A 26507-nucleotide genomic window follows, 5' to 3' on the forward strand; every position below is an offset into this window, starting at 1 on the left:
CTTTATTAAATTTAAAGTATGTATTTAACCGAAATCAAACACTTTTTGAATTTAATACGTCTATTATCTATTTGTGTCAAATGTTACAATTGTACCCATAAGGGGGTCAGTTGTAACAGCTTTAGAGACAATTGTAACGCAATAGAAAATGTCAATAAAAAATACAAAAAAAACATATATTCAGGTAAAACAGTGGGTTAAATGTATGTAAAAAAGTAACTAAACTTGGTGATATTTAGATAACAATACAACTAAACTAACAACTAATCTATACAATTTAAAAAATAAAAATACAAATCATCTACATTGTCTGCACACTCTTCATGACACCATGATTTACAATCTATGCATTCAATCCAAACTTCTCCGTTATTGTCATGACTGTATGGTTTCAGACAGTAGAGACAAAACGCGTCATCTTCGTCCTCGGATGAAGTTTCTATCTGCTTTTTGTTTGCTTTGTCTTTGTTTCCTTTTCCGGATAAGTTTCTCTTTACTTTACGTGCCTTAGATTCATTTCTTTTAGCCAATTCTTCTTCTAGAGCTTGTTTTGCTGGCCTTTCTGTTAAAATAGCTGATTTGCTTTTTTTTCTACCTTTAATGATTTTTTTGGTAAAATTAGCTTTAGGATATGGTCGAATTTCCAACAATATATCCATGGATGTATTAAACACCTGAATTTATTTTGAAGTGGAAGCTAGGGGTTCATCATCGACTTCTGACAAATCAAGAGCCAGACTATCCCTCGAAGTGGACGCTTCCACGTGCGCGTCAAGGTTCGGTTTATCAAGGATCTGATCATTACCTGCTTGGGAAATGACCAATTCTATATTACACAGTTCAGATTTTGAAATGTTTTTTGTGAGAACCATATCAGCTGTTGAAGTTGAAGCTATTGCTTCCATTTCTTGGGTTGAAACGTTACTATTTAGAGGCCGATCAGTTACTGAACAAGGAGCAAATTCGGATTCGTCAAAAACATTTCTGTTGAATGGATATATACCACATACTCTAAATCCGCTTTGAATATTGTTAGGTGTTGTGGCTAATTTGCTACAATTCGTGGCAGATCGTATATGGTCATCGTTTGTCCAGGACGATTTTTCAACCAAGCATCCATAGCAGTATTTAGGTAACTCTTAAATGGCCCATAAACGCTCCTATCTAATGGCTGAAGTTTATGGGAAGTATGCGGGGGGAAAGCTAATAACACTATCACGTTTTCCCTGCAATAGCCGATCGTCGATAGGTAAATATGAGAGTCGTGGTTATCTAAAACTAGTAAAACTTTATTATCTTCAGAAGGTTTGGAAAACTTAGAAAAATGTTCAATGAAGTATAAAAATGTTTCATTACCCATCCAACCACTACCATTCGCTGCTGCAATAGAACCTGGTGGGGCGCTATTTAAAAAAAAGATGTATTTCCTTGGGAAAATGAAAAGTGGTGGAATTGAATTTCCCAGTGCATTAATGGCTATACAAACAGTAATTAACGTTCCTCTCTCTCCTGATGTTATAGAACCAACCTGTTTGCATCCTTTCATAGCAACTACCTTTTTTGGCCTTTGCACAGTTGTTACCCCAGTTTCATCAACATAATATATGTTTTGAGATTCGAACTGGTGTTTATTCATAACATTTGACAAATCATGAAAAAATTTGTCCACATTTCCTTTGTTAAAGTTAATTGCCCTGGTATGGCTTGTTGCTTCAGGCGCTCTTATTGATAATGTGGGATTTTTTTTCATAAAATTGGTAAACCAGTCTTTGGAACCTATTTGGGTTTCATGCCATTTAGGAGGAATATTGGTGCGGCAGTTTTTCGTTACAACAAATTGGTATAGAAGTGTTCGAATATCTTAAACCAAAATATAAATCCGCACTTCTGCGTATATATTCGAAAAATACAGCTTCATCTTCTTCATTTAACACCTCACTATGTGGATGATAACCCATCGTTGGAGCAATACCTTCGTGTTTTATCTTTATGGCATATCTGTGCAGAGTAACATGGCAAATATTTAATGATCTAGCAGCTTCCGTGACACTTAAAACATTATCACTTACGAGAACCATAGCTGGTTTCATTTGGTCATCTGTTGGAACCCTAGAAATTTGTCTTTTTCTATATCGAGGCATATTTATTGTTTCTGAAATGAAATGAAATGAATGGGGTCAATTGTAACACGTTACAACTGTCCCCGTTTGCCTTGTTACAATTGTCCCCAAACACAATTATTGTAAAAATCTCGAAATAACATAATTTTCTCCAAACATAACCTCAATTTGCTTCAACATACCGTGTTAGAAATCAAACGTTAAAAGGTAAGACCTCGTTAATCCTTAGCTCGCACAAGTTTCGACTTCTGAGGGTTGTCGTACGTAGGGGTGCGACAGCTGGTTAACGGAAAACAGATTTTAAACAGACAGATACCTGTGCTCTATACTCACGTCACGAAACTCCTTGAAAATCTTTTATGAGTACCGCCGATTGAATGTTTTGTCCTCTTTTAAAGTTGAAGTTACAAATTTACTTTCGAAATTCAATTACTGTCGAAATAAAATAACTTATGAGTGGCTGATGCAACAACGATGTGAACTCGGTAGCAGGTAGAAGCATACTGACGGATCAGTCAGTGGCGTTGGCGGGATGTTTGAATCTATTTAAGCATTCATTTTGAGCTGTGTTACAATTGACCCGCGTTACAATTGACTCCACTCTCCCCTATTATTGAAACTACGAAATACAAGTAATAATGCGCTAAAAAGTTTTTAAATAGGTTCTAAATTGGTTGTAGTTTATTGTAGTAACAACACAATATCAATGTATTTTATATTTTTTTGAAGTATAGCAAAAAAACTACGATAACAAGACTTCAATCATAAAATAACAATTGTCCTCAAACTACAAACGATGGAGTTTATTGTAGCTGAAATAAGATGTTTGTAGTTACTATAAACACATCAAAAAATTAATGAAATGAAATCGAGTATTTTTCAACTAAACTAACCTAACGTAACCTATCCTAACCAACATATGTAACCTGAAATCTGAAGTGAAAACTAACGTATTTTAGAATGCTTTATTTGGAAAAAAGCATCTACCCTCAACACCTAACCTGATCTCCGAATTCTAAAACGAACCCATGTTAGTATGTTAGAAATAATTCTCAATCCTGAACATCTAACCTGAGTTCGGTTTTGAATTCAAAAGTCAGGTTAAATGTTGAGGGTAGATGTTTTTTTCCAAATAAAGCATTCTGAAATACGTTAGATTTTACTTTAGATTTCAGGTTACATATGTTGGTTAGGAAAGGTTTTGTTAGATTAGTTTAGTTGAAAAATACTCGATTTTATTTTAATCACTTTTGATGTATTTAATGGTAACTACCAACATACAATCAACTCCATCGTTTGTAGTTTAAGGACAATTGTTATTTTATGATTTGAAGTCTTGTTATCGTAGCTTTTTTGCTATACTTAAAAAGAATATAAAATATAGTAAAATTTTGTTGTAACCACAATAAACTACAATCCATTCAGAAGCTATTTCAGAAATTTTTAACACATTATTACTCGTCTTTCGTAGTTAGAATAATATCAATAGTGCTTTTTCAGTAACCGATAAGACTACAAAAAAATGAACATTACTACATTTATTAGTATCGGTTGAAGGTAAAGTAGGCAAAAATAGGTAGATTTTTTTCAAAGCGGGTTCCAGCGTGACGGAGCTCATCGGGGCTGGCACAAAGTATCGTTAATGAGATAGTCGGAAAGTCAAGGTGCAAAATTCCCACATTGATACCCGCGACAACCTTTCCATATGAGGGTTTTTGCACGTCAGCTACACCTGACGATGCCTCAGATTTAACCTTGCAGGGCTTTTTCGCCTCTGGTTATGGTGAATCATCACTTGAGCGCTAACGTTTGCTAACCTGCTCATGTTTGGGTTTGTTCTTCCATCTGAGACAGATTCTGCGTACGCCGCTCAAGAATTTGGTGCAAGGCGGTTTTATAAGGTACCCGCTCTTGAGGAGACGACTCAGTCGTTTATTAGCTGCAACACCAAATCTTTTTTTTGGTTCAGTTATTGGATCAGGAGTTGAGGAGTTGGGAAGCTCTCGCTCCTGAACTAAATTTACAGGGAGGTCAGTTGGAGTCGTAAACTCGACATCCATCTCCTCTATAGACTCAGGGTCGAAAATAATTTTTCAGTTCACTCTGTCCATAAAAGTCCCGCGAGTAGCTAGGAAAAGAAGGTCAATCACGGCAGAGCCTCGCATTACCGTGACCAGGCGGTGCTACGACAAGAGGGCGCCTGGTATCTCGAAGGTTCCGTAAAGACAGCTGATAGGCTCAGTGTTATTCATCCTCTTGGAACGGATACACACACCTTATGATTGAGCCATCGTTGGGATGCCATTCAGTTAGGGGATAATAGAACCACAAATGATTCTGCCATTCACGTATCCAGCGGAGCAATGGGTTAGTTGTTGTTTTTTCCGTTGGTTATCTAACAGTGAGCTCGCGCGGCACCCACTTTGAACAGAGCTTTCTCATAGTTAAATGCTCATGCAATATGAAGCCAACACGTTCTTTCAATATCTCAATAATGCCAACTAATTCACGCAACTTCACTTTATATTTTCTGATATTACTGTCTCATTTGGACGTCTGTTGCTGCGAAGTAAACGATAATATGCACTCTCAATGGCTAAAACATAGAAATGAACTGGCAGCAAACTAGTCCACGTGGACTGTAGACTTGGCGGTTTGTATCGGATAATTTTTACGAACCGAGTTTTATGATTGTCTGAAAAGTCATAAAATTAAATTTGAAGTCATGTTACGATGACGAAGAGAAATCGGGGAATGCAGCCTTGTTACAAAAGCAATGAGATTCCTACAATTGAAATCATAAGGAAGAAATTGAATAGTTCCGGCCATAACGTGAGCTGCTGTGACAAGACTCTTCAAAATTGATTGAAAAAACTAGGATTTGGATTTAAAATAATAAAGAAACGTCAAGCAGTTATGGAAAACGAAGAATAATGGAATTGCGTGATAAATACTTAGAACAAATAACTAAATATTAGACAAGAAAAACGGTAAATTTTCTATTTGGACAAAACGTGAAATGACACTCACGACACAGTTACGAAAGGGTTGACTGATGGTTCGAGAATGTGCACGCATAATATGCCTGCAAACAAAGGATTGCGACTAATCATTGTGCATTGTGGAGGAAGTGAAGGATGGGTTCCGAATTGTTTGAAATTATGTGGAAAAACACTTGAGAACTGCAATGTTGACGATCACGAGAACATGGAAGCTAATATTTTCGAGGGATGGTTTGAAAACACATTGATCCGAAATTTGGATGGAATAGTGTAATAGTTCTTGACAACGCTTCCTATCATTCTCGACAGCTCATCAAAGTACCAAATAAAAATTCCACGAAAGATGAAATACAACTTTTTTTAATATATAATAATTTGTATTTTAAAAATAAGTATGCCAAAAACTAACTACTTGAAGTTTTACAGACAAAAACATTTGAAAAAGTGTATGCCCTTGAGAGTATTGCTGAAAAGTATGGACACACCATACTGAGACTTCCCCCTTATTTTCGTGTTTTCAATCCTATCGAGTTGATTTGGGGAAAATTGAAACAAAGCATCAGGCGTAAAAATAATTTTCCAAAAGTTGATAAGAAGGTAATAAAGCTATATACAGAAGAATTTTCTAATATTACTGACAGAAAAGGAATAAAAAAGTAATTTCAGTTGAAAAATACTATATGGAGATTGGACACTTCCATATTAATGGTGGAAATAAATTCATTATTAATTTAAATGACGACAGTGATAGTGAAACAGAGAGTAGTATCTGTTTAAACAATCTGTTTAAAATCTGGTTTTCCGTTAACCAGCTGTGGCACCCTTAGGAACGACAACCCTCAGAAGTTGAAACTTGTGGGAGCTAAGGATTAACGAGGTTTTACCTTTTAACGTGTGATTCCTAACACCGGATGGAAGAAGAATTATCAGAAGCTTTCGAAGAAAGTTAGTGAAGTGTTTGTGAAGCGATCGATATATATATATATATATATATATATATATATATGGGGCAATAAAAATTGCCAGGACTCTTGAAAATTCAGTTCTCTGAATGGATGTGTATATTTGTGTTGTTTCAATAATGGGAATTTCGTCGATTGAAAATCCCATTTCTCGCAGAATTCTACTCTTCGTGAAAAGTCGGTCTTTTCAAGATGTTGAACTTTGGGAAAGACATAAAGATGAAACTTGTGGTTTCGTAAAATTCTTAGAGATATTCCCGATTGCAATGCTACTTGCCTGGTAGATATTTTTAGGTAACTATGCCCCAAAATATCTCAAAATTGCGATTTTAATATCTTCATTGTCAACTACTGTTTATTTTTCTGGACTTTTGCTCGTACGGATCCACAATTCTTGAAGTTTTGTAAAATTTTCATGACAGTAATTGTTGATAGTTTCTTTTTTCCGAAAATCTAGTGCAAATACATCCTTTATCCTTGAAATAACTTTATCACATTCCCCGTGAATAATAAATAAATTCAAGTGATATTCTTTTGTGTAATTTAATCGTCCCCGCATGATTCATTATCTTCAATTTGCAAATGAAAATTAGTGACATTATCATATCAATCGATTGTTTTCTACCGCCGCGCCGTCATAACCAACTGATAGAATTTAGAAACCGTATAGAAAGTAATCTGTCGATAGAAAAATATCAAATTGCGATTATTTCAAAGGCTACAAATTTTTGGAATAGGTATCCCTATACAGAGTTACCATTTGAAAAAAGTCACTTTATACGGTTTATTAAATTTCAATTATATATTTTTTTTTGACCACCCTGTATTAATAATTATCGAAATTTCATATAAAGTCTATTGAATTTGGTTCCCCTCTACAAGGAACTCGACCAAAACATAATGATAAAGGTTTCCTTAAGGAAAAATTGATAATTATTGTAGGGTCTGCAAACATCATTTTTGACATAAATACTTAAAGTGGCAAACCATAGACACGCGTTTCGGGCATTTGGCCCATCATCAGTATGGTGCAGCTAAGTGTAAGGATTTGCGGGTGAAAGAAAATCAAAATGAAAAACATATTTTAAGAATTATTTTAAGTGTTAGCGAAATTTTGTACTACAGATGAAATATTTAAATATTTTCAATTACCCGTGATTCAGTACAGAAAAAAGTTTTGAACGAAACGGAAGATATATTTTAAAATCTTATTCGATTATTTGAAAGCAAACCAGAATATGGATTTCAACAATGAAAACTTTATTCTAAATTGAACACTGCAAAAGATTGATTTGAAAAATAAAATTATTCAGTGAAAAAATATTTTTAGTCCATTAATATTTTGAATGAAATTTCAAATCAAAATATCAAGACTGAATTGTTTTTTGAAATTATTACTGCAAATTTTCTCTTTACTTCGAAACAAATTTTACAACTGTCCGTCCTCTGTTGGAGACTTACTAAGACCTCAAACCAATGCTCAAAATTTATTATGTTGTTTGAGAGGAATTTTACGCCGTCTTCGTGCGCCGTCTGGTAAAGATTTATAATACTAGCGACTAGAACTTAAAAAAAAAGGATTTTTGACAATAAATCGGACTAAAAGTGAAAATTAAATATAGTTTGAAAAAACTAAAAAACACGCTTTTGAAGAACATCGAACTAAAAAGTTAAAAATATTTTTTTTTAAATAAGCTCAACACAATAACGAACGACAAATACTAGTATTATTGTGAAAAAAGCGACGTACGCCTGATATAAAAAAATATGGCACAAAGCGCCTTTTTTTAAAAACTTTTTAGTTCGATGTTCTTCCAAAGCGTGATTTTTAGTTTTTTTAAACTATATTTATTCTATAGTAAACTATAAGCTGTAGGACATGAAATAATTTCCGTTCTAATAAAACCAACAGTAAATTGCATGAATTAATATACAACGCGAAGGAAAAATTCATTTCAAAAAAACATTTGATATTATGCTGACCATTCGTGTCAAAAGCCTGGTTGGAATCAATGAAATACCAATGAGGCGCCTGTATAACCGTTCCTAACTGGAAACATAAATTTTTATGGGTTTCTCGGAGTCATGGGGACATTCAATTTATAAGTACTTTGAAATAATTTAAAGCACATTGATATGTAATATGAACATAAGTTTGATGAGGAATGGGAAGTGAATTAAAAGAATGACACCTTTGCGTGAATTATCGTGAATCATACGAAACATCTGTCCAATCAAAGACCGGATGACAGTCTATTCGAGAAGATTGGATTCTTCCTGCACTTCTTCCTGCGATGGCTATATTGCAGACAGTGAAGTGGCTAGACAATTTTATGAGGGAATGGAAGTTGTACTTGGAATTATGAGGATGTGCGCTCCCATTCATTGAGGGTAATAGAAGATTGGTAAGAGACAGGGTCCGTTGAAAAACCAATATCAATTCGCTAAGGTATTTTACTCATTAGTTGAGATAGATAAATAGATAGATAGATATATTTTCACCATGTTACATATATAAATACATTTTGTCTTGTCAATATACAAATAGATACAATATAAAGTATACAATGGATAAATTAATACAATAAAACATATAATATTTTGAAAAATTTACAAACATTAATGCCTCAAGTGAGGCATAAATAAATAGCATAAACAGAATGGAACATTTCAAAGAAGCGATGTGTTGAGTGCATGACTCAGTTGCTTTGCTGTGACGAGAAACTCGTCTGTGGAGTAAAAGCAGTGTTCAAGAATAGGTATATTTTTTTGTGCGTTTTTCGAACTGATAGAAAGATTTTATTCTCTCCAGCAAGCAGTTATATAGATTGATATTCAGAGAATTATTTTGAGATATATATATATATATATATATATATATATATATATATATATATATATATATATATATATATATATATATATATATATATATATATATCTGACAGGGTTTGTAACTGGTTGAAATTTCTGTGAATTTCTAATGAGGAATTGTGGATATATAATGAAGGTAAAGGCATGATGTCAAACTTTATAAAATGTGGGTGACAATCCTCTCTATATCCAACTCCAGCTAAAATTGTTACTGCTTTTTTTATTGTCGAAAGACGGTTATTGCACGAGTGGCATTTTCCCATAAAATTATTCCATAGTTTATCTGCGAATGAAACAGAGAGGTTGAATTGCTTGTTTCAACTGCCTCAAGAGAAACAGAGTACTTGCTAATTTGTTACAGAGCTGTTCTATGTGATTCGACCATGTGAGTTTGTCATCAATAACAATTCCGAGTGGCTTGACAGTATTTTTCATTTCTAAGTTCATATTGGAGGAGAATGTTATTTTTTCAGCAGTTCCATAAGGTTTACACCGGTACTCATGAAAGTAGTGTCGTCGGCGAATAGAACGCTTTTATTGGGTAATAGGAAGTTGCATAGGTCATTTACATAAATGACAAATAAGAATGGCCCAAGCACTGATCCCTGCGGAACACCATGTTTTAAAGGTAAAATGTCAAGAGTTTCTTTGGTTAAGAGTAACACATTGTTTTCTATTTTCTGAATATGAACTGAATAACTTCAATACCACACCTCTAATACCGTGAATATTACTGGAGTTTTTTCCCAACACCAAATCATCATTTTCAACACCTCGACACGTGTTTCGATCACCAAGTGATCATCTTCAAAGAGAAAGATTGAAACTAGAAACTAACGCGAAGCTAACCCTATTTATGCTATATAAATATCCCATACAGGTAAACCATCCAGGTGTACCACCCAAACAGGTATACCAACCTGAATTAATTTTACAGTTTTTCTTATCTATTATTTTACAATATATGTTTAACTGTTATAAAACAATTTTCAGCTATATAAAATTAATTTCACAGTATTGCCTATCTAAATTTATTTTTGCAATGTGTCCTTATGTAGTAATCAGTAAACCCAACAATATTATTTTAACAAGCTATATAGTATGCTCTTTGGTATAGGTCCGTCATCGTTATTCATAATATTATTGTGTTTACTTATTTCTACACTCTCATAGGCATCTAGTTGCTTGTTGTTGTTAACTTGTCCAACTAATCTTAATGAACTGAAGTCTATGGAATGGTTTTGTTGCAAAATATGATGGTCCATTGCGATTGCGAATTTTCAGGTAATAAGTACACCTTGTTCCAGGATCTCAACTATTTCTTTCAATATATTAAGAATTGCAAGAGTTGTAGAGCGATGTTTTTGAAACCCATACTGTGCATTATTCAAAAATTGTTTTTTTTTCAAAATATTTCACTAGTCCATTTTACAGAGTTATTTCGTTGATTTTAGCAAATATGAAAATAATAGATATTGGTCTATAATTGTCAATTTCTGTAATACCTCTTTTTTTATGAATATTAATAACTCTGGTAAATTTGAAACTATCTGGAAAAACGCCTTCACTGATGATCAAATTGATTATTGATGTTAATGGCGCAAAAATTAGATCTGATGTTTGTCTTATGATAAGGCAAATTAAATCATGTGTATCTACCGATTTCGAATTTTTAATGCATTAATTGCATCAAGAACCTCATAGCTTGTGACTCCCATTAGGAAAAAAGAATTGCATGGCACAGGAAAATGTTTGTATTGGATCATGTCGTTGTCTGGTATATTGGGTAATTGCTTCATTTCAGGGTTACTTTCAGTTTTTCTATTTGACTCATAGTTTATAATTTGCCAACTAGCTTATGATTTGTTTCCTGATGTACTGAGTATAATGTCCATATGAGTTTCTTTTTGCTTCTTTCAATTCCTTCCTTTAGCTTTTCTTAAGTGAATTGTATGCCACCTTATCAGTAGAATTTTTCTTTGTATCAAAAATACATTTTACTATTGAAAGTGTGTTTCTCTTCTCCTTCAAAGAATTATTGTACCATATAACTGGTGGTTTTTCTCCAATTTTACACTTTTTATATGGAAAGTGTACTCCCACATAATCAGCATAAGTATCAATCAAGAAATTTGCTAATTCCTATGTAAAATCTCTGAACTTACGAGAAGTAACACAAAAATATTGGTATAACTGATAGGTTGTTATTCGATGAAATCTGTTCTAAGTGGAACAAAGGTGGAAATTTTCAAAAATAGTTATTCGATTGTGAACTCATTTTATTTCTTCTACGGCTAATTCAGGTGGAAAATACCTGACATAATCAAAAACCATTGAACTGATGAATCTTGTAATTGTATCTACTTTCCCGAGCGAGAAATGTTGGTGATTCAACCAACCACTTACTTATCAGAATAAAATAATGTCACATGAATTGATTCAAACAATTGTTAAATCCAAAGAAATGAACTTTAAACGTTCAAGCTAGTCTCGGATATACCTACACAGCAGGTTGAATGGACTGACGCCTATCAGAAAAGAACTACTCCCCTGACTAATACCACGAAGGGGTTGGATTATATACGACAGGCGTCAGTGCAGGAATCTTCACAGAAAATGTCCTGCATATGCAATTGGCAACACAACTGAAAGAGTTGACCTTCAATTTTAGAACGGGCACACTTGCAGACCGGTTCCGGGCTCATCAGTCACTCGTCAGTGCAAGATAGTGGTCATCATCGACCTAAAGTCAATTATATTCCATAATTGAAAATCGGAATTCTTTCAGAGTATTTTATTTCTCTTCCTAAGTTGGAGCGAACAACAAAATGTCACTCCATCTGTTGGACGAGGTACTAACCAACTTCATATACGAAATTTGCCCGGTTCCTCAGAATAAGAAAAAAAACTTTCTTATTAGTCAGTGGGCTATGCTTGAAGACTGGCAGTAAACAAATCTAAAGAAATGAACTTTAAACTTTCAAGCCAGTCTCGGATATACCTACACAGTAGTTTGAATGGACTGACGCCTATCAGAAAACAACTACTCCCCTGGCTAACACCACGAAGGGCGTTGGATTATATCCGACAGGCGTCAGTGCAGGAATCTTGACAGAATTTTTTTGCATAAGTAATAAGAAAGTCAAACAATTATTTCAAATTTCAATAACTCCAATTAATAAAAATTTTTGAAATCATTTCGTGCACTGTGAATAAATTAGCTGCATCTTCTGAAAAAAGGGCTCGTAATTCTTGAAAATTCTGTCTGTTTTTTATTGAATACTCTTTGAGCCTTTCAAAGGAAAGTGAAAAAAAATGTTATGGTATGAATTCAAGTTGAATTTGTATTCATTGTTTTATCTTTCACTGAATCTAAAATTCATATTTAGACGTTTAATGATGATTCAAATGAAGAGTTGTATCATGTTTTTGATTACAACATTTGTCATGAATCCGCACTGGGAATGACAAAATTGTTGTTCACTTCAGTAGGTAACTTTGACAGCCATTTTCAAAAGTTGAATATACAATTGAATTGTATTGAAACGTATTTTTTTCAATGTTGAAAGAATTGTTCGAACCTTTCTGTGATTTCAGAAAGCTTAATAAATACATAGAAGAATGATTTATGAAGATCATGTAAAGGAAAAATCTGGAAATAATTTCTCCAGAAATAAATACCTTGCAAACATCGAAATTTCTATAAACATTTTTTCATGCCACTCCGTATAGTGGAAATCATAAATGAGCTTCAATAACACCCTACAAACTCAAAATTATCTGATCTCATTCCTTGAAAATATCAGATTGGGTTTTGGGCATGTTTCACAGTTATGCAAAATCGACACAAATATTTTCCAGTGTTAGGCTAAATTGACGGTGAATTGATATTTTGACATTTTGAAATATTTTACATACTAACCATATCAATGGAAACATTAAATGAAGGGTGAACGTACGAAAAAGCAATTTGAAAGACTCAGTGGCTTAGCGAGGAGAAATCTAGACGAAGTTACACCAGCGAAGCTGTTTCTATTCTACCATATTTTGTGTATATTACTGAAGTTTCATCCCAACAACAAAACGTTATTTTCAACACCTCGACACGTGTTTTACTGACTGCTATTTCAGTAATTGTTTCTCCAGTTGAAAGGATAAGGGAGCCAGGCTCCAACTTGAACGAAACTAGGACGACTTTCCACTAAGAAAGAAAATGTTCAGGTTACGAATGAACGAAATCTCGACCTTTGGAAACGACGAAAACCAAGATAAATATATCTCAGTTCCATACTCGTAGAACTTTGGAATGATTTTCAAGGAACTAGGTATGAAGGTGATATTAAAAACAAGTCATACACTACAGAGCCTTTTGGGAAATCCGAAGGACAAAGTCAAGGATTCGGAAAAATTTGAAATTTACGAAATTGAATGTAAGGACTGCGATCGAAAATATTATGGACAGACTGAAAGATCTATTGGAATAAGATATAAGAAACAGTTAGCACACCTAAAATATGTAAGACCAGAAAAATCAGCAGTCGCCCATCATATTTTGCAACGAACTATTCCATAGACTTTAGTTCATTAAGAATAATTAGATTAGTTAACAAAAACAGGCATATAGATGAGAGTGTACAAATAAGTAAATATTATAATATTATGAATAATGATGATTGACCAATACCTACTTATACTATAAAGCTTGTTGAAATATTTTTTCACATAGTCAGTAGGCAAACTGAACGAATTGTTTTTAGATAATTTGAAATATTTTTTATTTATCAGTTTACCTGACCATTGAATGAAGCAACATTGTAAAATTAATTTAAGACAATTTATAGATGCAGGTACCTAACAGAGGTATCTATGGTATAAATAAGGACAACATTGTATGTATATTTAGTTTATTCTTCCTTTTGAAGATGATCACTTGGTGATCGAAACACGTGTCGGGGTGGTGGAAATAACGGTTTGGTGTTGGGATGAAACTTAAGTAATATTTATTACTACACCAAAGGTACCAAACAGTGCATCACAAGTACATATTTTGTGTATACAAATAAATTCCATGACATACATATGACCGTAATGGGAGCATAATAATATGGGAGCATATTGAAAAGAATACCTACCTATTTGAAAAGGTGTTTATCCTGAAACTTACGATATTTAAGTTTCTATAAATATAACGTCCATTAACTCATTGTTCTCTAGTGAGGATTTCATTGGGGTAAAAATTTGATTGATAATATTCTTGAAATCATGAATACTATTTCTTAAATGAATATTTACGGAAACTGTATTTAGATGCTCAGTCAGCACAATCCTCATAGCAATATAAATACAACCAACCAGGAAAAATTAGTTTGAAAATGTCCATGTAGTAACGGCTACATCAATCAATTCATTGAAATACAACCAGATTTTTCATGTCCAGATTTGTTATGGCTTTTTTAATTTCAAAAGCGGTTAGAGAGAAAAAACACTGAGTGTTCACAATTTAATTTGCTAACTTTCCGACGATTAACTACAGCGTTTAACAGGACCTGTTGTTTTGGTGAGTAGTCATGTTAGTGTCTCAACAAATCTAAAATTATTCCTAAAATGTCACGTCAACCTGGGCAGTTGAGATGATGCTTCACAAATAAGACAGACAAGACTCAACTTATCCCATACAACCAATCTATCCACCTCCATGGACTATTAAAATTCCTCACTGCAACACTGAATTATTGAGTCTTCCAAAAAGTGAAACAGCAAGTAAGGTCATCCAAGCTGAATTTAGAAATATCCCCCTCAAGTAAGCTAAGTTCAATCACATTTACACAGATGCATCGAAAACAATAGACGGCGTAGGAGCTGCCACAGTCAATAAAGAACTTAGTCAATGCTACAAACTACCTTCTACATGCAGCGTATATTCTGGAGAAATATTTGCGATAGCACAGGCTTTGAATCAAGCCAAGCATATGGTGGGCAATACAGTTATTTTCACCGATTCACTGAGCACTGTCAAGGGGATACGTCAACTTTACCCAAAGCATCCGCTTCTCCTTCAAATCAAAGTTGATCTTCAAGAACTATATCATGACAATCGTTCGGTGGAAATAGTATGGGTTCCTTCTCACATTGGTATTCTCGGTAACGAAAAGGCAGATTTTGTGGCACGTAACTCCTTTGAGAAGCGATAAACATATATAAAGTTCATCATGAAGATTTATATAGTTCTATTAGAACGAAAATTTCGCAGGATTGGACAGAAAGTTGCCAAAAGCAAACCACAAATAAATTATTCAAAGTGAATCCGGAATTGATCAAACAGAACTACTCATACTTAACCAGAAGAGATCAAATCACAATTACTCGTTTGAGGATTGGTCACACCAGAATAACACATGAACATTTATTCAAGAAACAAACTCCCAAATTATGTGAATTTTGCAATACACCGTTGACAGTGGAACACATCATATGTCTCTGCCCCTACTACAATGAAGAACGAAAACTAATGAACATCAGTGAGAACATAAAACTTACTTTGAATAACAATGTGGAGAAAACTATACAATTTATAAAGAAAATTAATGTATACAATCAAATATGAAGTTCGTATATATATATATATATATATAACTTGCAATGTACCCCGCTAATAACCCTCTGTGGTTGATGCGGTTCTTGCTTTAATGAAAAAAATAATAAATAAATACTGGAAGATATAATCTAATATATAAAAATGGATGTTTGTTGTTTGGTTGGTTGGTTCTGATTCTGTCAAAACATTGGAACAGCAGCGATACAGCAACATAGTACTAGTATGATATAATCAAAACTGAAAACATACATTGAAATTGATTTAGGATGGATTAAAAAGAGAGTATTTTCAGTGGAGGTTAATTTTGGATCTTCGTAAAATCATTTTTTTATTTATTTATCATTTTTTGGTCCGTAATCATGCATATATGTGATCAGATGAATGTTTTTTCTGATAGAATTTGGTATATTAGGCTCGTACAAATACAGTTTCATGTATAGCTATGAGGATTCTACACTTTTTCCACAGACTAGATCATTCAGGAACTAATAGATCATTTCTATCAGTTCAGAAACAATTGACATAGTGACTGCAGTCACGAATAAATCCTGTCCATAGTCTAGTAAAAAAGGATATAATACCGAGAAAAAAGTTATCAGGAAGCTAGCTGAAAGTACCAGGTATCCTATAAACCTAATGGATGTGTTAATCAGAAAGAGAAAGAGAGTCTTCGTAAATCGCCGCCTATTCATAAAAACAAAGACTTGAAACTCATACTTCCATACGAGCCAACATACACCAATATATTTTAAAACTGAATATGAAAGTTCTTGGTACACTTGCTACAAGAGTGGGACCGGGACATGACAGTAAGTTTTTAAATGACTTCGAAAGCTGAAAAATCGAAAAATATGGAATGAGATCCTATTCACAATAACCCATTATTTGTCCCCTACGTCATTACAGGTAGGGAATAAGGTGAAGTTCAACAAGGTGTCTGGCCCTGATGAAGTGCCCGTCACCGTACTTGAAAAGTGTGCATATGCACTGTCACTAGTACTTTGCAACCTTCTTTATAAGAAATGGGTTTTTCCTTCTTGTTGGCGTTCAGCCTATTTCCAAAAAGGACAAGAAAAATTTTCCAAATAACTAACTATAGACCAGTCGCTTTGCTATCAGTGATATCAAAAATCATGGAGAAAGTTGTAAATCACCATATCCACAAATATTTGGAAACCTTCAACATCTTGAGCGATCATCAATATGGCTTTCGGAAACAAAGATCAACAGGCGACCTTCTATCGTTTGTCACCCATATTTGGAATAACGCTGGCCAAACTTCGATGCTATGACTGGTCGGATAATTTTTGTGTATCAGCTTCCTGATTACGTTCCCTACAAGTGACCTTTGATGGATATCTCTCAAATACTTCCACCATCATCGCTGGTGTTCCCCAGGGATCCATATTGTCTCCAACTCTCTTTTTATTGTATATCAACGACTTATTGGAAAAAAACAAGAATCCAATATATTGCTTTGTGGACGACAGCACACTCGTCTCGTCATTCCATTTGGATTCCAGGACATCGGCTACGGAGGCACATCTTCACCGGCAGCAGGAGGTTGCATATCTTAATGAGGATCTAGAAGTGATTTCAAATTGGGGTGAAAGTAACCAGGTTCAATTCAATGCCACAAAATCCCAGGCATCGGTTTTCTCCAAGAAGATAAATGTCTGCGAACTGGATATAATAATGCCAACCCAGACAATTCCACTTTCTGCTTCGATAAGTTTGTTAGGGGGTTGAAATGGAAACCAACATGGCTTGGCACAATCATATCGATTGTATTGCAAAGGCTGCTTTTCAAAAGTTAGAAACACTGTCCCGAATCAGAAAACTTTACACATTTCAGCAACTTTTGATGCTTTATAAAGCTCAGATCTGAACTTCTTTGGAGTATTGTTCTCATGTATGGAGCTCTGTCCCCAAACATAACCTGAAGTTGCTGGATTTCATCTAGAAAAGAGCTATCCGCCTGATTGGAGACGCGAACATAACGTGCAACCTTGATAGCCTGGAACATCAAAGAAAAGTTGGAGATATGTCTCTTTTCTATAGATATTTTTGCGGGAAGTGTTCAAGTTTAAAAAACTGTTTGAAATCTGTTTTTCCGTTAATCAGCTGTCGCCCCCATACGCCGACACCCCTCTCAGAAGTTGATAAACTTGTGCGAGCTAAGGACTAACGAGGTCTTACCTTTAAACGTGTGATTCCTAACACTGTGACTTGGCACATTTGATTCCACCAAGACCAACACCTCGCTCGCACTTCACTGTTTAAGAACCCTTTCATCTGGAGAACTGTGTTTATGTGGAATAAACTTCCTGAGAACGCTTTCCAAATGGATTTAATCTCCAGCGATTCAAATACAATGTGAATCGCTACTTTCACATAGGCAACCCTCTGAGCGCGCTTTATGGATTTTCCTGTAGTGCTTGTGTTTTGTCTTCAAAGAAAACCAGAACGATACTAGGAAATACAAAGTTATAACTCATCTAGATGCATATAAAAACGTCAACATAGCTTGTAAGAAGTAGTTTTAGTCACCTCCTGATGATGCTAACTTGGTTAGCAAAAGGCGCTTTAAAGTACGGCTTGTTTTTTCTGGTGAGGGAAAAAAGATTTCAAAGATGGATTAGATTCAAATAAAGGTAATTTTATTCAAGACATGGGAATAGAACTTTGTTTTCAAAAATGTAATTTAATATTGATTTAATCATCAAGTAAGATGTAGGATGATAATAGTGTACTTATCTATGAGGAATGTGTTTTTTCATATCGGCATATGTACTATGCCGGTTCTGTGTCACCGGAAATTCAATTAACAGAAGCAATGAAGTACATAGAGCTCTGAACGGGGCGTGCGTTTTCGACCGATTTTTGTGCGTTTTCGATCGTTTCGCGTGCATTTTCGACCATTTTGCGTGCGTTTTCGGCCCAGCTCTCAGAAATTCAACTAACAGTAGCAATGAAGTATATAGAACTCGGTCGAAAACGCACGAAAAACGGTCGCAAACGCAAGAAAAACGGTCGAAAACGCACGCGCCGTTCAGAGCTCTATGTACTTCATTGCTTCTGTTGGTTGAATTTTCGGTGTCACAGAACCAGCATAGTACATCTAGGGGGTACATCATGGGGAAAAATAAATGAATCAGTCGTTCGAGAAAACCTTCATGTTCAAAAAAATCGTTTTTCAGATACTCACATCAACATACTCCATTTGTTCCGGCTCAAAAAAGCATTGCAAACCTGATAGAATGTTCACGTTATCAAAATTTGGCAGGCTTTGAATTTTTTTCCACAAGTTTTAGTCAGCGGTAAAGTGGGGCTTCTCAAACATCTGTTTCAATTATTTCACCCCCATCAGGAGAATTTAGATAATGCATGAAGAGTTAATCGAACTGTTCGTTGAATGTACTCTACGACGAGGTTGTAAAATGTAAAATGCCTGAATCAATGCCACAGTGATTCATGACTCATGAAAGCCCACGTTCGGAAAATCTAATTAACTCAATCATAGTTAATGGAAGCCACGTTTTACAAGAAAGCCAATTCATTTCCTCAAGGGCTTCACCCTAGCGGAAATCCATTTAGATAATGCAGGTTTCTGAGATTTTTCCGACTGCTCTGCACGTGGTTGAAGAGAAACAATCGATCTATTAATGTAATAGAAATATACAGTGTGTCCGGAAAGTATGGAATAAATTCGATATTTCCAAAACCAAAGGTCGTTTTACATTAACCTGAAACACGTCGATTTTTAATTTTAATATTCTACATTTAACAACAAAATTTCGTTATACAGGGTGATCCATATTAATGTGATGACGTCATATATACTTTTTTTAAATACAACACCCTGTATTTGGTGTCAGTTTTGGATAATGCGTAACGAGCTGATTCCGAAAAGGTATGATACTTGGGGTCTAACGGACAGAATTTGAAACATGTGCGCTTAGAAAATTGATTGATTTAACAATGGGAAAGTAATCCAGTAATAAATACATGACTTTATTTTAAATGTTCGAACTGTAGTCCTTGCTGTATTTGACAGTAACTTAAACATTGAATAAATTCTTGTTGAACCTTGTTTATGGTTTCTTGAGAAATATTATTTATTTCTGTTCGAATTCTCTCTTTTGACTCTTGAATATTTGTTGGTTTCGTTTTATAAACAACACTCTTCAGATGACCCCACATAAAGTAATCCAACGGATTAAGTCTGGCGACCTCGCTGGCCATTCAATATGTCCACGTCTACCAGTCCAACGGTTCGTAAACGTTTGGTCGAGATACCTTCGAACATCTGCAGCATAATGTGGAGACGCGCCATCCTGTTGAAACCATAAACTTTCATAAAAACTTCCAGGATTGATTCTACCGGGAAATAAATCAATTAAAGTAGGTACAAGATATCCCCTTGAAAACTGAAGGTATGTTGTGGAATTGGCCGCGGTGGTAGTGCGCCCGACTCACGATCGGAAGACCGTTGGTTGAAGCTGGGATGATTCTGCAACCATGTTAGGAATCACACGTTAAAAGATAAGACCTCATTAGTCCTCGCACAAGTTTCTCAACTTCTGAGAGTTGGGGGCGACAGCTGATTAACGGAAAAACAGATTTTACAGTTGTTTTACTGACATCGGAATCACGACTAACCTTACGAACAGAAGTGTGCATATTTTCAAAAGCAAGTAGAACATCTAGTTTTGTATCATCATTTACAGAAGGACGACCTGATTTGCGTGCATTTTCAACTGTACCAGTTTCTCGAAATTTCTTTTCAATCTTACTTTACTGCTGACTGCGTTATGCGTCTTTCTGAATATATTTCATTAAATAAGTTACACACTTCCATCTGAGTTCACGATCTGTCTCCATAGTCAATCACCATAAGTATTTCAATTCTTTGCTCTACACTTACTTAAATTCATTACTACTTCAAATTAATTCGAAGTAATACTACAGAAAATTCACGAATTAATACAACAACTACTGTCCTATTCAACAGTTACTGAACGTCAATCGAAATAATGACATTTCACAATAACAAAAAAACTAGCCGTCTAGTTTTTTGAAATTAATAAGAAACACTTGTTAGCACGGTTACTGTCAACTACAGCAAGGACTATAGTTCGAACATTCAAAATAACGTCATGAATTTATTACTGGATCACTTTCCCATTGTTAAATTGATCATTAGAAAAAAGTATAAAATAATCAATTAATTTCTACTTTCATTAGATATCAATAAAATTTATTTTCCAAGCGCAGATTTTTCAAATTCTGTCCGTTAGACGGAATTATTAATTTGTTAATCAATAACTTTTTCTGAATTGAAAGTTAATATAAAAATCCCTATGATTATTAAACTAAAACCCTGGCATTTTTTCCTTTGGTGAAGTTATCCTTTATAGGCAAAAAAATAGATTACCGTTGCCAAAATATTATCTATTATTATTATTTTTATTAACAATTGAAAATTATAATTTTATAAAAAATACATTACAATTTTTTTTATTTTTCATTGTTTCAATGTCTCATGGCTTAAAACTAATTATTAATTTTTTTTTCTAATTTATCACAGCTATTGTTAATAAATTTATTATAAACAAATACATTGTTTATAAGCAATTCGAAATTTTTTTTTTGCATTATGTTAATGGAAGAAAATCATGATTTTTAAAATGGTTTCTTAAAAAAATTTCTTTGTTGCTAAAAAATGCGTTTGTTAATTAACAATCGTTTTTTGCAACTAAATAATAAAATTAAGGAACTCTATTTTTTTTATCATAAATTCTATTGTTCTTTAAGGTTTTGAAAAAACTTTTTTTTATTCTTTTTTAAATTGTTTATTTAAAATTTTTTTTGTTATGAACAAATTATTTTTTTAATTTTTTTTCAATACTTTGTTCTATAATAAAAGTAACTATGTTTTTTTCTCAATTTATTCAATTTTTTATAAAACTTTTAATATTGTGATACCTTGATACTTGTCTTTTTCATTCGCTCCTTTGGTTTTATAATTATAATAACTTTTAAACTTTTGCAGTTATGACAAATATGCTTCAAGTCTTTTTTGTTATTTGTTATGAATTTATTAACAATTCAAGCCTTTTACTAAAGTTGTAGTCCTATTATTTATTTAATTATTACAGGATGCGATACAACGAGCGCTATTTTCGGCAAAGGGAAAAAAATGCTGGATATTATAGATAAAAATCCTCAGCTGATGCAATACGTGGAAGTCTTCTACAATCCCGATGCCTCTCGTCAAGATATCGAAGTAGCTGGAGAGCGAATTATGCTGGCCTTGTACGGTCAATTCGATACTAATTCAACATCAGGCCAGTGTCGTGTTTCTCTATTTTTAAGTATGATTGCGAAATCAAAGACTGCGATCAACTTAGCAACTTTACCTCCAACAACAATAGCAACACATTTACACTCATTTAGGACGTATTACCAAGTTCAGTTTTGGATTGGTAATTAGAATTTGAATCCGGAAGATTGGGGTTGGATCAAATCTGAAACAATGTTCCTGCCGATAAAAATAACGGAAAAACTGGCGCCTGACGACTTACTGAAGCTGGTTAATTGTGCCTGCATAAAAGAGTGTAATAATCGATGTGGATATAAAAAAGCTGGGCTTCCTTGCTCATCTTTATGCAAAAATTGTAAAGGTGAAACATGTTCTAACAGTACAAGGCCAGCACTTGATGATGACAATGATGATACTGATATCATGATCGGTCGATTAAATGCTATCGATAGTAATCCCGATGGAAATGAAGACGACCTTAATGATTATCAAGATTTTCCAGTAGGAGTTCAAGAATACTGTGAACCGATACTTGAAGAAGTCGAAGAGAAGGAGGTTCAAGGAACATCACGACAAGAAAATACAGAAGAAACTACAGATGATGAGCCTCCGCCACTAAAACGATCTAAAAGATTACAAAAAAAAATAATAAAAATTATAAAAAACTTTTAACTGTACTAAACATGATTTAATAAATTTCAAAAATTACTTTCAGTATGTTTTTGATTTAGTGAACTGAAAACTTGAAATTTTTCTTTCTTTAATAAATAACGATCAATAATTGAATAAATAATAGGACTACAACTTTAGTAAAAGGCTTAAATTGTTAATACATTCATAATGAATAAAAAAGACTTGAAGCATATTTGTCATAACTGCAATAGTTCAAAAGTTATTATAATTATATATATATATATATATATAAATATATATATATATATATAATCTTGAACTCTTTTACCCTCAGGGTGTCGGGTTATCATTTTATTGTTGCTTTATGAACTTTTTTCCATTCCTTTCTATCTCTAGTCAGTGTCTTTACTTCGTTCCATTGTTTATTTCTTCCTTGTAGAATCTTTCCTATCATGTCGTTCCAGGTTTTTTCAGGTCTTCCTCTTCTTCTCTTGTTTTGTGTTTTCGCTTCATAGATTTGTTTCACAGGTCTATTGTTTGGCATTCTCTGTATGTGTCCCCACCATCCTAATTGTTTTTGTTCTATAAATGAAATAATGTCTTCTATGTCTAGTTCTTCTCTTATTCGTGTATTTCTTATCTTATCTCTCCTTGTCACTCCTATAATTCTCCTCAGGTATTTCATTTCTGTTGCTTGTATCCTACTTTTGATTTTTTTTGTTAATATCCAAGATTCACATCCATATGTTAATACTGGCATATATATTGTTTTGAATATTTGTACTTTTGTCTGTCTTGAAATTTCTCTTTTATTGATGAAGTTCTTATTCATTGTATAGTACAATTTTATGGTTTTCTCGATTCTGTTGTTAATTTCTGCTTCTTGTCTTCCTTTTTCGTCTATTGTTACGCCTAGATATTTGAAATCTTTTGCTTGTTCTATTTTTTTATCATCTATCATTATATTTATTTCTTCTCCTCCTATGGTCATCACCTTGGTTTTATCTTTGTTTATTCTCATTTGTTTCCCTTCAGTGTTTCATTCCATATTTTTATATTATGTTGTAATCGTTCTTCATTTTCAGCTATCAGTATTATGTCATCGGCAAATGCTCCCTCAGCTATCTCTACTCTTTGCATATTTTTGTATCCAATGCACATTTTCTTGCTATTTCTATCACATTCCTTGATGATGTCGTCCATGAAAATGTTAAAAAGCATTGGGCCCAATGATCCACCTTGTCTCAAACCCTCTTTTGTTTTGAAACCTTCTGATTTCATGTTGTTCTTGATAACATAATTTCTATTATTTCTATATATGTTTCTAATCATATTTATGATTTTTCATCGATATTTCTATTTTTCAGACTCTCCCATAATTCTGTTCTTGGTACCTTGCCGAAAGCTTTTTCTAGGTCTATGAATGCCAAATATATATTTTGGTTTTCTGATCTTCTCTTTTTTATTATTTGTTTTATTGTGAAGATGTGGTCTTGTGTGCTTCTTCCGGGCCTGAACCCACTTTGTGGTTCTGAGAGTTGTGACTCTATTTTATTCCTGAGTTTGTTGTTGATTATTCTTTCTATTATTTTTGTTATGGTATTCAGTAGCGTAATCCCTCTATAATTATTGCAATTTTTGTAGTCTCCTTCTTTATGTATCGGTGTTATTAGAGCTGTTCCTCATTCCTCTAATATAGTTTATTTTTTCCATGCCTTATTGATTATTTCTAGTAGGCTCTTTCTTCCAGTTTCTCCTAGGTTTTTCATCATTTCTGATGTTATTTTGTCCTCTCCTGGTGCTTTCCCATTCTTCAATGTTTTAATTACTTCATCTAATTCTTGCATTTCTATCAATGGTTCGCTTTCGTTTAACTGGTTACTTTCTGTTGTTTCTATTGATCCTTCTTCATTTCCTTGTCCTAGTAGTGTCTGGATTTATTCTTTCTATCTCTTCATTATATCTATTCCGTTTGTAATTATTTTACCTTTTGAATTCTTGATTTGTATGTCTTTTACGGGTTCATCTGATCTCATGGATTTTAGTGCTTTGTAGAATAGTTTTTGGTTACTTTTACTGTCTTCTTCTAGTTTATTACCGAATTCAATCCATGACATTTCTTTTGCTTTATTAACTGATGTTTTTACTTGTTTTCTTCGGTTTTTATATATTTCATATTGTTCTGTTGTATTATTGTTCAAGTATTTCTTCCATTGTATTTTTTTTTTCTTTTATAGCCTCCTTTATGTCATCGTTCCACCATGATGTCTGTTTTCTATTATTATTTGTTTTGTAGGTGCCACATGTACTGATAGCTGTTTCTATGATAACATTTCTAAAAATGTTCCACGATTCTTGTAGTTCTGCAGTTCTGTAGTTCTGTAGTTATTATAATTATATAATTATAAAAGCGAAGGAGCGAATGAAAAAGACAAGTATCAGGGTATCACAATATTGAAAGTTTTATAAAAATAGAATAAATTAAAAAAACACCTAGTTACTTTTATTATAGAAAAAAGTATTGAAAAAAAAATGTTTTTTAAATAAACAATTAAAAAAAGAATAAAAAAAAAGTTTTTTCAAAACCTCAAAGAACAATAGAATTTATGATTAAAAAAAGGTTCCTTAATTTTAATATTCAGTTGCAAAAAACGATTGTTAATTAACAAACGCATTTTTTAGCAACAAAGAATTTTTTTGAAGAAACAATTTTTCTCCTAAGAATCATGATTTTTCCATTAACATAATCCAAAAAAAAATTTCGAATTGCTCATAAACAATGTATTTGTTTATAATAAATTTATTAACAATAGCTTTTATAGCCATGAGACATTGAAACAATAAAAAATTAAAAAAATTGTAATGTATTTTATATAAAATTATAATTTTCAATTGTTAATAAAAATAATAATAATAGAAAATAACAATTTTTTTATTTTGGCAACGGTAATCTATTTTTTTGCCTATTAAGGATAACTTCATCAAAGGAAAAAAATGCCAGGGTTTTAGTGTAATAATTATAGGGATTCTTATATTAACTTTCAATTCAGAAAAAGTTATTGATTAACAAATTTAAAATTGGGATAAAAATTTTTTGACTGTGGATTATTGTTTATTGATGTATCCCAACATTACGTGAATTTTTTCATCCACTTTTGGCTCTATTTTCAGGGCTCTGTAAAAATTATAAATAATCGAGATACAGTTTCGGGAGTCGGGACTTTTTTTACGCAAATTCATTGATCTTTTCAAATCTTTTTTCAAATTTCCAAAATTTCGAAAATTTTCCGAGATATTAAGAAAAAACTAAAGCCCCATTTTTTTTCACCTAATTGTTTATAACTTTTGTAATTTTTATCGGCCCGTTTTTAGACCTTTCCTCAAACTTTCCAGGCAAAAATACGAATCGATACGATACCTTGGTCGTAATTTTTGGACAGGGCTGAAAAAATGTCACCAAAAAGAGCTAAATCGAGTACATGAGAACCAGACTATTAGAGTTGATCGTGTTCCGCTTGATTAGAGGTTCCCATATGTAGCGTATCTCACTATTCTCAATCTACGTAAGGTGTTCGGGTGTTCAGGAGAAGTTATTATATTGTTGATGAGTTTGTAGAGGAAAACCAACATGCAAAATGGAAGCCTGCTCTCCAAAGATAAAATTTTAAAATACATTTCTCGAATTAGTTGTTCGTACTGTATTATAATCTGCTTCAGTGTGATATTTTTCAAAATACATGACTCTCAGAAATTTATTATGTATCTTTTCAACCTTCTGAAGTATTGTCCGATTTCCTCCTGATGATATTATTGAAGCAAATTCTAATTTGGGTTTAACCATTTAGGCATTCGTTTCTACTGATATTTTCAAAGTTTTTATTTTGTCTAATTGAGTATCCCAACATACGATTTGAAGAACTGATTACTCCATGAATATGATTTGCAAATGACAAAACATTATTATATGTTACCTCTTGACCTCTTGACCTCTTGACA

The sequence above is a fragment of the Leptinotarsa decemlineata genome, unplaced genomic scaffold (assembly GCF_025532065.1).
Source record: "Leptinotarsa decemlineata unplaced genomic scaffold, Ldec_3_MD MMD2_tig00000251_RagTag_RagTag, whole genome shotgun sequence".
NCBI classification, from domain to species: domain Eukaryota; kingdom Metazoa; phylum Arthropoda; class Insecta; order Coleoptera; family Chrysomelidae; genus Leptinotarsa; species Leptinotarsa decemlineata.